Here is a 12,500-nt window from a genome sequence, read left to right as displayed (position 1 = left end):
GTTGTCATCCGGAGGTGATAGCGCGGCCCGGGCCGCCTGACGCGGCCCATCGCGGGCGCTCCTCGTCGGACACCTGCGTCACACAGCCTGGGTGCCAGCTGTGGAGTGACACTTGGAGAAAAAGAAGCACAAGTCACTCATATCAAAGTTCCCGTTCCCTTTTGTTTGTGTCACGCTTGGAAATGCTTGAGAGGTGACACTTTGTCAAATTTGCAGCTGGTGTCTCATCATCATCATCACCGCTGCTCATCAGCCTTCCTTGGATGCCTGCCATGCACGCGGCCCAACGGGGCACTCAGATGGGGTGGGCAGCCCGGACCGCCTTGCGCGGCCCAACACGGGCGCCCGGGGGACGCGGAAACCCGTTTTAGAAAATAACCTCCAGGGGTTTTCCAAGAGCGGCACAGCCCCAGCTCACGTCCGTGTTTCAGTGCGTCAAAAGCGGATTCAAAAGTGTGCTTTTCTCGGTACTTCCCCTGGAGGTCAGTGTTTCTAAAAACTGGGTTTCCGAAATCGTGCTGGAGGTGTTTTGGTCAACCAGGAAAAATGGCATTTACGGGAGAGGGTAAAGTATACCCCCCCCCCCCCCTCTCGGCTGATTTACCCTCTCCCGTAAACGCGTTTTTTCCTGGTCGACCAAAACACTCATTGACTCCCATTCATTTGACACTTTGTCATTTTTTCAGCACTTTTTTCGCGCATTGGGTACTCCGCCCATTCACTCCCATTCATTTGACACTTTGTCGTTTTTTCAGCACTTTTTTCGCGCATTGGGTACTCCGCCCCATTCACTCCCATTCATTTCACACTTAGAAAAATCATCCGAGCGGCTCTCCACGCATTTTATAGCCGCTTTGGGGCTCCAGCCGCCTCGGCCTTCATTTCTGACTAGGCTCGTGTGGACTTTGTCGTTTTTTCAGCACTTTTTTCGCGCATTGGGTACTCCGCCCCATTCACTCCCATTCATTTCACACTTTGAAAAATCATCCGAGCGGCTCTCCACGCATTTTATAGCCGCTTTGGGGCTCCAGCCGCCTCGGCCTTCATTTCTGACTAGGCTCGTGTGGACTTTGTCGTTTTTTCAGCACTTTTTTCGCGCATTGGGTACTCCGCCCCATTCACTCCCATTCATTTGACACTTTGAAAAATCATCCGAGCGGCTCTCCACGCATTTTATAGCCGCTTTGGGGCTCCAGCCGCCTCGGACTGCATTTCTGACTAGGCTCGTGTGGACTTTGTCGTTTTTTCAGCACTTTTTTTACACATTGGGTACTCTGCCCCATTCACTCCCATTCATTTGACACTTTGAAAAATCATCCGAGCGGCTCTCCACGGGTTTTATAGCCGCTTTGGGGCTCCAGCCGCCTCGGACTGCATTTCTGACTAGGCTCGTGTGGACTTTGTCGTTTTTTCAGCACTTTTTTTACACATTGGGTACTCTGCCCCATTCACTCCCATTCATTTGACACTTTGAAAAATCATCCGAGCGGCTCTCCACGCGTTTTATAGCCGCTTTCAGACTCCTGCCGCCTCGCCTGCACTTCCGCCTCGGTCCGTTAGGATTTAGGCCTTTTTTCAGCACTTTTTCTCCGTTCCTCCGGGGCGACAGCGGCTCTCCACGCATTTTATAGCCGTTTTCAGACTCCTGCCGCCTCGCCTGCACTTCCGCCTCGGTCCGTTAGGATTTAGGCCTTTTTTCAGCACTTTTTCTCCGTTCCTCCGGGGCGACAGCGGCTCTCCACGCATTTTATAGCCGTTTTCAGACTCCTGCCGCCTCGCCTGCACTTCCGCCTCGGTCCGTTAGGATTTAGGCCTTTTTTCAGCACTTTTTCTCCGTTCCTCCGGGGCGACAGCGGCTCTCCACGCATTTTATAGCCGTTTTCAGACTCCTGCCGCCTCGCCTGCACTTCCGCCTCGGTCCGTTAGGATTTAGGCCTTTTTTCAGCACTTTTTCTCCGTTTCTCCGGGGCGACAGCGGCTCTCCACGCATTTTATAGCCGTTTTCAGACTCCTGCCGCCTCGCCTGCACTTCCGCCTAGGTCCGTTAGGATTTAGGCCTTTTTTCAGCACTTTTTCTACGTTTCTCCGGGGCGACAGCGGCTCTCCACGCTTTTTATAGCGGTTTTCAGACTCCTGCCGCCTCGCCTGCACTTCCGCCTCGGTCCGTTAGGACGTGGGCCTTTTTTCAGCACTTTTTCTCCGTTTCTCCGGGGCGACAGCGGCTCTCCACGCTTTTTATAGCCGCTTTGGGGCTCCAGCCGCCTCGGCCTGCATTTCTGACTAGGCTCGTGTGGACTTTTTCAGCACTTTTTTTGTGCATTGGGTACTCTCGCCCATTGACTCCCATTCATTTGACACTTTGTCATATTTTCAGCACTTTTTTGGCGCATTGGGTACTCTCGCCCATTGACTCCCATTCATTTGACACTTTGTCATATTTTCAGCACTTTTTTGGTGCATTGGGTACTCTCGCCCATTGACTCCCATTCATTTGACACTTTGTCATATTTTCAGCACTTTTTTGGCGCATTGGGTACTCTCGCCCATTGACTTCAATGCATTTACTGCAACTCCTGCCTGTGTCCGCCAGAGGGCGTCTGGCTTAACAGCGGCTCTCCACGCTATTTCTATTCGCTTTGAGGCTCCAGGCAGCTCGGCCTGGGTTTCTGAATTTCTCCCTTGACACTTTGTTACTTTTTCACCTTTTTTCTCATTTCATCCAGGGACACAGCGGCTCTCCACAGACTTTCCCGCGGCCCCTGGGCTCCAGGACCCTAGGCATGGGTTTCTGCCTAGCTCCCTTGACACTTTGCCATTTTTTCACCTTTTTTCTCATTTCATCCAGGGACACAGCGGCTCTCCACAGACTTTCCCGCGGCCCCTGGGCTCCAGGACCCTAGGCATGGGTTTCTGAATTTCTCCCTTGACACTTTGCCATTTTTTCACCCTTTTTCTCATTTCATCCAGGGACACAGCGGCACTCCACAGACTTTACAGCCGCCCCTGGGCTCCAGGACCCTAGGCATGGGTTTCTGCCTAGCTCCCTTGACACTTTGCCATTTTTTCACCCTTTTTCTCAATTCATCCAGGGACACAGCGGCTCTCCACACACTTTAGAACCGCCCCTGGGCTCCAGGCAGCTCGGCCTGAGTTTCTGAATTTCTCCCTTGACACTTTGCCATTTTTTCACCCTTTTTCTCAATTCATCCAGGGACACAGCGGCTCTCCACAGACTTTCCCGCGGCCCCTGGGCTCCAGGACCCTAGGCATGGGTTTCTGCCTAGCTCCCTTGACACTTTGCCATTTTTTCACCTTTTTTCTCATTTCATCCAGGGACACAGCGGCTCTCCACAGACTTTCCCGCGGCCCCTTGGCTCCAGGACCCTAGGCATGGGTTTCTGAATTTCTCCCTTGACACTTTGCCATTTTTTCACCTTTTTTCTCATTTCATCCAGGGCAACAGCGGCTCTCCACAGACTTTCCCGCGGCCCCTGGGCTCCAGGACCCTAGGCATGGGTTTCTGCCTAGCTCCCTTGACACTTTGCCATTTTTTCACCCTTTTTCTCATTTCATCCAGGGACACAGCGGCTCTCCACAGACTTTGCAGCCGCCCCTGGGCTCCAGGACCCTAGGCATGGGTTTCTGCCTAGCTCCCTTGACACTTTGCCATTTTTCCACCTTTTTTCTCATTTCATCCAGGGACACAGCGGCTCTCCACAGACTTTGCAGCCGCCCCTGGGCTCCAGGCAGCTCGGCCTGAGTTTCTGAATTTCTCCCTTGACACTTTGCCATTTTTTCACCTTTTTTCTCATTTCATCCAGGGACACAGCGGCTCTCCACAGACTTTGCAGCCGCCCCTGGGCTCCAGCCAGCTCGGCCTGAGTTTCTGAATTTCTCCCTTGACACTTTGCCATTTTTTCACCTTTTTTCTCATTTCATCCAGGGACACAGCGGCTCTCCACAGACTTTGCAGCCGCCCCTGGGCTCCAGCCAGCTCGGCCTGAGTTTCTGAATTTCTCCCTTGACACTTTGCCATTTTTTCACCTTTTTTCTCATTTCATCCAGGGACACAGCGGCTCTCACAGGCTTTAGAACCGCCCCTGGGCTCCAGGACCCTAGGCATGGGTTTCTGAATTTCTCCCTTGACACTTTGCCATTTTTTCACCCTTTTTCTCATTTCATCCAGGGACACAGCGGCTCTCCACAGACTTTCCCGCGGCCCCTGGGCTCCAGGACCCTAGGCATGGGTTTCTGAATTTCTCCCTTGACACTTTGCCATTTTTTCACCCTTTTTCTCATTTCATCCAGGGACACAGCGGCACTCCACAGACTTTACAGCCGCCCCTGGGCTCCAGGACCCTAGGCATGGGTTTCTGCCTAGCTCCCTTGACACTTTGCCATTTTTTCACCCTTTTTCTCATTTCATCCAGGGACACAGCGGCTCTCCACAGACTTTACAGCCGCCCCTGGGCTCCAGGACCCTAGGCATGGGTTTCTGAATTTCTCCCTTGACACTTTGCCATTTTTTCACCTTTTTTCTCATTTCATCCAGGGACACAGCGGCTCTCCACAGACTTTCCCGCGGCCCCTTGGCTCCAGGACCCTAGGCATGGGTTTCTGAATTTCTCCCTTGACACTTTGCCATTTTTTCACCTTTTTTCTCATTTCATCCAGGGCAACAGCGGCTCTCCACAGACTTTCCCGCGGCCCCTGGGCTCCAGGACCCTAGGCATGGGTTTCTGCCTAGCTCCCTTGACACTTTGCCATTTTTTCACCCTTTTTCTCATTTCATCCAGGGACACAGCGGCTCTCACAGACTTTAGAACCGCCCCTGGGCTCCAGGACGCAAGGCATGGCTTACTCTCGCCCATTGACTTCAATGCATTTACTGCAACTCCTGCCTGTGTCCGCCAGAGGGCGTCTGGCTTAACAGCGGCTCTCCACGCTATTTCTATCCGCTTTGAGGCTCCAGGCAGCTCGGCCTGAGTTTCTGAATTTCTCCCTTGACACTTTGCCATTTTTTCACCTTTTTTCTCATTTCATCCAGGGACACAGCGGCTCTCCACAGACTTTGCAGCCGCCCCTGGGCTCCAGGCAGCTCGGCCTGGGTTTCTGAATTTCTCCCTTGACACTTTGCCATTTTTTCACCCATTTTCTCATTTCATCCAGGGACACAGCGGCACTCCACAGACTTTACAGCCGCCCCTGGGCTCCAGGCAGCTCGGCATGGGTTTCTGCCTAGCTCCCTTGACACTTTGCCATTTTTCCACCCTTTTTCTCATTTCATCCAGGGACACAGCGGCTCTCCACAGACTTTGCAGCCGCCCCTGGGCTCCAGGACCCTAGGCATGGGTTTCTGCCTAGCTCCCTTGACACTTTGCCATTTTTTCACCCTTTTTCTCATTTCATCCAGGGGCACAGCGGCTCTCCACAGACTTTCCCGCGGCCCCTGGGCTCCAGGACCCTAGGCATGGGTTTCTGCCTAGCTCCCTTGACACTTTGCCATTTTTTCACCTTTTTTCTCATTTCATCCAGGGACACAGCGGCTCTCCACAGACTTTCCCGCGGCCCCTGGGCTCCAGGACCCTAGGCATGGGTTTCTGCCTAGCTCCCTTGACACTTTGCCATTTTTTCACCCTTTTTCTCATTTCATCCAGGGCAACAGCGGCTTTCCACAGACTTTGCAGCCGCCCCTGGGCTCCAGGACCCTAGGCATGGGTTTCTGCCTAGCTCCCTTGACACTTTGCCATTTTTTCACCCTTTTTCTCAATTCATCCAGGGACACAGCGGCTCTCCACACACTTTAGAACCGCCCCTGGGCTCCAGGCAGCTCGGCCTGAGTTTCTGAATTTCTCCCTTGACACTTTGCCATTTTTTCACCCTTTTTCTCAATTCATCCAGGGACACAGCGGCTCTCCACACACTTTAGAACCGCCCCTGGGCTCCAGGCAGCTCGGCCTGAGTTTCTGAATTTCTCCCTTGACACTTTGCCATTTTTTCACCCTTTTTCTCATTTCATCCAGGGACACAGCGGCACTCCACAGACTTTACAGCCGCCCCTGGGCTCCAGGCAGCTCGGCATGGGTTTCTGCCTAGCTCCCTTGACACTTTGCCATTTTTCCACCCTTTTTCTCATTTCATCCAGGGACACAGCGGCTCTCCACAGACTTTGCAGCCGCCCCTGGGCTCCAGGACCCTAGGCATGGGTTTCTGCCTAGCTCCCTTGACACTTTGCCATTTTTTCACCCTTTTTCTCAATTCATCCAGGGACACAGCGGCTCTCCACAGACTTTACAGCCGCCCCTGGGCTCCAGGACCCTAGGCATGGGTTTCTGAATTTTTCCGTTGACACTTTGCCATTTTTTCACCCTTTTTCTCATTTCATCCAGGGACACAGCGGCTCTCCACAGACTTTACAGCCGCCCCTGGGCTCCAGGCAGCTCGGCCTGAGTTTCTGAATTTCTCCCTTGACACTTTGCCATTTTTTCACCCTTTTTCTCAATTCATCCAGGGACACAGCGGCTCTCACAGACTTTAGAACCGCCCCTGGGCTCCAGGACGCAAGGCATGGCTTACTCTCGCCCATTGACTTCAATGCATTTACTGCAACTCCTGCCTGTGTCCGCCAGAGGGCGTCTGGCTTAACAGCGGCTCTCCACGCTATTTCTATCCGCTTTGAGGCTCCAGGCAGCTCGGCCTGAGTTTCTGAATTTCTCCCTTGACACTTTGCCATTTTTCCACCTTTTTTCTCATTTCATCCAGGGACACAGCGGCTCTCCACAGACTTTGCAGCCGCCCCTGGGCTCCAGGACCCTAGGCATGGGTTTCTGCCTAGCTCCCTTGACACTTTGCCATTTTTTCACCCTTTTTCTCAATTCATCCAGGGACACAGCGGCTCTCCACACACTTTAGAACCGCCCCTGGGCTCCAGGCAGCTCGGCCTGAGTTTCTGAATTTCTCCCTTGACACTTTGCCATTTTTTCACCTTTTTTCTCATTTCATCCAGGGCAACAGCGGCTCTCCACAGACTTTCCCGCGGCCCCTGGGCTCCAGGACCCTAGGCATGGGTTTCTGCCTAGCTCCCTTGACACTTTGCCATTTTTTCACCCTTTTTCTCATTTCATCCAGGGACACAGCGGCTCTCACAGACTTTAGAACCGCCCCTGGGCTCCAGGACGCAAGGCATGGCTTACTCTCGCCCATTGACTTCAATGCATTTACTGCAACTCCTGCCTGTGTCCGCCAGAGGGCGTCTGGCTTAACAGCGGCTCTCCACGCTATTTCTATCCGCTTTGAGGCTCCAGGCAGCTCGGCCTGAGTTTCTGAATTTCTCCCTTGACACTTTGCCATTTTTTCACCTTTTTTCTCATTTCATCCAGGGACACAGCGGCTCTCCACAGACTTTGCAGCCGCCCCTGGGCTCCAGGCAGCTCGGCCTGGGTTTCTGAATTTCTCCCTTGACACTTTGCCATTTTTTCACCCATTTTCTCATTTCATCCAGGGACACAGCGGCACTCCACAGACTTTACAGCCGCCCCTGGGCTCCAGGCAGCTCGGCATGGGTTTCTGCCTAGCTCCCTTGACACTTTGCCATTTTTTCACCCTTTTTCTCAATTCATCCAGGGACACAGCGGCTCTCACAGACTTTAGAACCGCCCCTGGGCTCCAGGACCCTAGGCATGGGTTTCTGCCTAGCTCCCTTGACACTTTGCCATTTTTTCACCTTTTTTCTCATTTCATCCAGGGACACAGCGGCACTCCACAGACTTTACAGCCGCCCCTGGGCTCCAGGCAGCTCGGCCTGGGTTTCTGAATTTCTCCCTTGACACTTTGCCATTTTTTCACCTTTTTTCTCATTTCATCCAGGGACACAGCGGCTCTCCACAGACTTTGCAGCCGCCCCTGGGCTCCAGGACCCTAGGCATGGGTTTCTGAATTTTTCCCTTGACACTTTGCCATTTTTTCACCCTTTTTCTCATTTCATCCAGGGACACAGCGGCTCTCCACAGACTTTGCAGCCGCCCCTGGGCTCCAGGCAGCTCGGCCTGGGTTTCTGAATTTCTCCCTTGACACTTTGTTACTTTTTCACCTTTTTTCTCATTTCATCCAGGGACACAGCGGCTCTCCACAGACTTTCCCGCGGCCCCTGGGCTCCAGGACCCTAGGCATGGGTTTCTGCCTAGCTCCCTTGACACTTTGCCATTTTTCCACCTTTTTTCTCATTTCATCCAGGGACACAGCGGCTCTCCACAGACTTTGCAGCCGCCCCTGGGCTCCAGGCAGCTCGGCCTGGGTTTCTGAATTTCTCCCTTGACACTTTGCCATTTTTCCACCCTTTTTCTCATTTCATCCAGGGACACAGCGGCTCTCCACAGACTTTGCAGCCGCCCCTGGGCTCCAGGACCCTAGGCATGGGTTTCTGCCTAGCTCCCTTGACACTTTGCCATTTTTTCACCCTTTTTCTCAATTCATCCAGGGACACAGCGGCTCTCCACACACTTTAGAACCGCCCCTGGGCTCCAGGCAGCTCGGCCTGAGTTTCTGAATTTCTCCCTTGACACTTTGCCATTTTTTCACCCTTTTTCTCATTTCATCCAGGGACACAGCGGCACTCCACAGACTTTACAGCCGCCCCTGGGCTCCAGGCAGCTCGGCATGGGTTTCTGCCTAGCTCCCTTGACACTTTGCCATTTTTCCACCCTTTTTCTCATTTCATCCAGGGACACAGCGGCTCTCCACAGACTTTGCAGCCGCCCCTGGGCTCCAGGACCCTAGGCATGGGTTTCTGCCTAGCTCCCTTGACACTTTGCCATTTTTTCACCCTTTTTCTCAATTCATCCAGGGACACAGCGGCTCTCCACACACTTTAGAACCGCCCCTGGGCTCCAGGCAGCTCGGCCTGAGTTTCTGAATTTCTCCCTTGACACTTTGCCATTTTTTCACCTTTTTTCTCATTTCATCCAGGGACACAGCGGCTCTCCACAGACTTTGCAGCCGCCCCTGGGCTCCAGGCAGCTCGGCCTGGGTTTCTGAATTTCTCCCTTGACACTTTGCCATTTTTTCACCCATTTTCTCATTTCATCCAGGGACACAGCGGCACTCCACAGACTTTACAGCCGCCCCTGGGCTCCAGGCAGCTCGGCATGGGTTTCTGCCTAGCTCCCTTGACACTTTGCCATTTTTCCACCCTTTTTCTCATTTCATCCAGGGACACAGCGGCTCTCACAGACTTTAGAACCGCCCCTGGGCTCCAGGCAGCTCGGCCTGAGTTTCTGAATTTCTCCCTTGACACTTTGCCATTTTTTCACCCTTTTTCTCATTTCATCCAGGGACACAGCGGCTCTCCACAGACTTTACAGCCGCCCCTGGGCTCCAGGACCCTAGGCATGGGTTTCTGAATTTCTCCCTTGACACTTTGCCATTTTTTCACCTTTTTTCTCATTTCATCCAGGGACACAGCGGCTCTCCACAGACTTTCCCGCGGCCCCTTGGCTCCAGGACCCTAGGCATGGGTTTCTGAATTTCTCCCTTGACACTTTGCCATTTTTTCACCTTTTTTCTCATTTCATCCAGGGCAACAGCGGCTCTCCACAGACTTTCCCGCGGCCCCTGGGCTCCAGGACCCTAGGCATGGGTTTCTGCCTAGCTCCCTTGACACTTTGCCATTTTTTCACCCTTTTTCTCATTTCATCCAGGGACACAGCGGCTCTCCACAGACTTTGCAGCCGCCCCTGGGCTCCAGGACCCTAGGCATGGGTTTCTGCCTAGCTCCCTTGACACTTTGCCATTTTTCCACCTTTTTTCTCATTTCATCCAGGGACACAGCGGCTCTCCACAGACTTTGCAGCCGCCCCTGGGCTCCAGGACCCTAGGCATGGGTTTCTGCCTAGCTCCCTTGACACTTTGCCATTTTTTCACCCTTTTTCTCATTTCATCCAGGGCAACAGCGGCTTTCCACAGACTTTGCAGCCGCCCCTGGGCTCCAGGACCCTAGGCATGGGTTTCTGCCTAGCTCCCTTGACACTTTGCCATTTTTTCACCCTTTTTCTCAATTCATCCAGGGACACAGCGGCTCTCCACACACTTTAGAACCGCCCCTGGGCTCCAGGCAGCTCGGCCTGAGTTTCTGAATTTCTCCCTTGACACTTTGCCATTTTTTCACCCTTTTTCTCAATTCATCCAGGGACACAGCGGCTCTCCACACACTTTAGAACCGCCCCTGGGCTCCAGGACCCTAGGCATGGGTTTCTGAATTTTTCCCTTGACACTTTGCCATTTTTTCACCCTTTTTCTCATTTCATCCAGGGACACAGCGGCTCTCCACAGACTTTACAGCCGCCCCTGGGCTCCAGGCAGCTCGGCCTGAGTTTCTGAATTTCTCCCTTGACACTTTGCCATTTTTTCACCCTTTTTCTCAATTCATCCAGGGACACAGCGGCTCTCACAGACTTTAGAACCGCCCCTGGGCTCCAGGACCCTAGGCATGGGTTTCTGCCTAGCTCCCTTGACACTTTGCCATTTTTTCACCTTTTTTCTCATTTCATCCAGGGACACAGCGGCACTCCACAGACTTTACAGCCGCCCCTGGGCTCCAGGCAGCTCGGCCTGGGTTTCTGAATTTCTCCCTTGACACTTTGCCATTTTTTCACCTTTTTTCTCATTTCATCCAGGGACACAGCGGCTCTCCACAGACTTTGCAGCCGCCCCTGGGCTCCAGGCAGCTCGGCCTGGGTTTCTGAATTTCTCCCTTGACACTTTGCCATTTTTCCACCCTTTTTCTCATTTCATCCAGGGACACAGCGGCACTCCACAGACTTTGCAGCCGCCCCTGGGCTCCAGGCAGCTCGGCCTGAGTTTCTGAATTTCTCCCTTGACACTTTGCCATTTTTTCACCCTTTTTCTCATTTCATCCAGGGACACAGCGGCACTCCACAGACTTTCCCGCGGCCCCTGGGCTCCAGGACCCTAGGCATGGGTTTCTGCCTAGCTCCCTTGACACTTTGCCATTTTTTCACCTTTTTTCTCATTTCATCCAGGGCAACAGCGGCTCTCCACAGACTTTCCCGCGGCCCCTGGGCTCCAGGACCCTAGGCATGGGTTTCTGCCTAGCTCCCTTGACACTTTGCCATTTTTTCACCCTTTTTCTCATTTCATCCAGGGACACAGCGGCTCTCACAGACTTTAGAACCGCCCCTGGGCTCCAGGCAGCTCGGCCTGAGTTTCTGAATTTCTCCCTTGACACTTTGCCATTTTTTCACCCTTTTTCTCATTTCATCCAGGGACACAGCGGCTCTCACAGACTTTAGAACCGCCCCTGGGCTCCAGGACGCAAGGCATGGGTTTCTGAATTTCTCCCTTGACACTTTGCCATTTTTTCACCTTTTTCCTCATTTCATCCAGGGACACAGCGGCTCTCCACAGACTTTCCCGCGGCCCCTGGGCTCCAGGACCCTAGGCATGGGTTTCTGCCTAGCTCCCTTGACACTTTGCCATTTTTTCACCTTTTTTCTCATTTCATCCAGGGCAACAGCGGCTCTCACAGACTTTAGAACCGCCCCTGGGCTCCAGGACCCTAGGCATGGGTTTCTGCCTAGCTCCCTTGACACTTTGCCATTTTTTCACCTTTTTTCTCATTTCATCCAGGGCAACAGCGGCTCTCACAGGCTTTAGAACCGCCCCTGGGCTCCAGGACCCTAGGCATGGGTTTCTGCCTAGCTCCCTTGACACTTTGCCATTTTTCCACCCTTTTTCTCATTTCATCCAGGGACACAGCGGCTCTCCACAGACTTTACAGCCGCCCCTGGGCTCCAGGACCCTAGGCACGGGTTTCTGAATTTTTCCCTTGACACTTTGCCATTTTTTCACCCTTTTTCTCATTTCATCCAGGGACACAGCGGCTCTCCACAGACTTTCCCGCGGCCCCTGGGCTCCAGGACCGTAGGCATGGGTTTCTGCCTAGCTCCCTTGACACTTTGCCATTTTTTCACCTTTTTTCTCATTTCATCCAGGGACACAGCGGCTCTCCACAGACTTTGCATCCGCCCCTGGGCTCCAGGCAGCTCGGCCTGAGTTTCTGAATTTCTCCCTTGACACTTTGTTACTTTTTCACCTTTTTTCTCATTTCATCCAGGGACACAGCGGCTCTCCACAGACTTTCCCGCGGCCCCTGGGCTCCAGGACCCTAGGCATGGGTTTCTGCCTAGCTCCCTTGACACTTTGCCATTTTTTCACCTTTTTTCTCATTTCATCCAGGGCAACAGCGGCTCTCACAGACTTTAGAGCGGCCCCTGGGCTCCAGGACCCTAGGCATGGGTTTCTGCCTAGCTCCCTTGACACTTTGCCATTTTTTCACCTTTTTTCTCATTTCATCCAGGGACACAGCGGCTCTCCACAGACTTTACAGCCGCCCCTGGGCTCCAGGACCCTAGGCATGGGTTTCTGAATTTCTCCCTTGACACTTTGCCATTTTTTCACCTTTTTTCTCATTTCATCCAGGGCAA

This window comes from Dunckerocampus dactyliophorus, unplaced genomic scaffold, assembly GCF_027744805.1.
Source record: "Dunckerocampus dactyliophorus isolate RoL2022-P2 unplaced genomic scaffold, RoL_Ddac_1.1 HiC_scaffold_44, whole genome shotgun sequence".
Lineage (NCBI taxonomy): Eukaryota > Metazoa > Chordata > Actinopteri > Syngnathiformes > Syngnathidae > Dunckerocampus > Dunckerocampus dactyliophorus.
The sequence above is the reverse complement of the archived record's forward strand: the minus strand, read 5'-3'. Positions refer to the sequence as shown.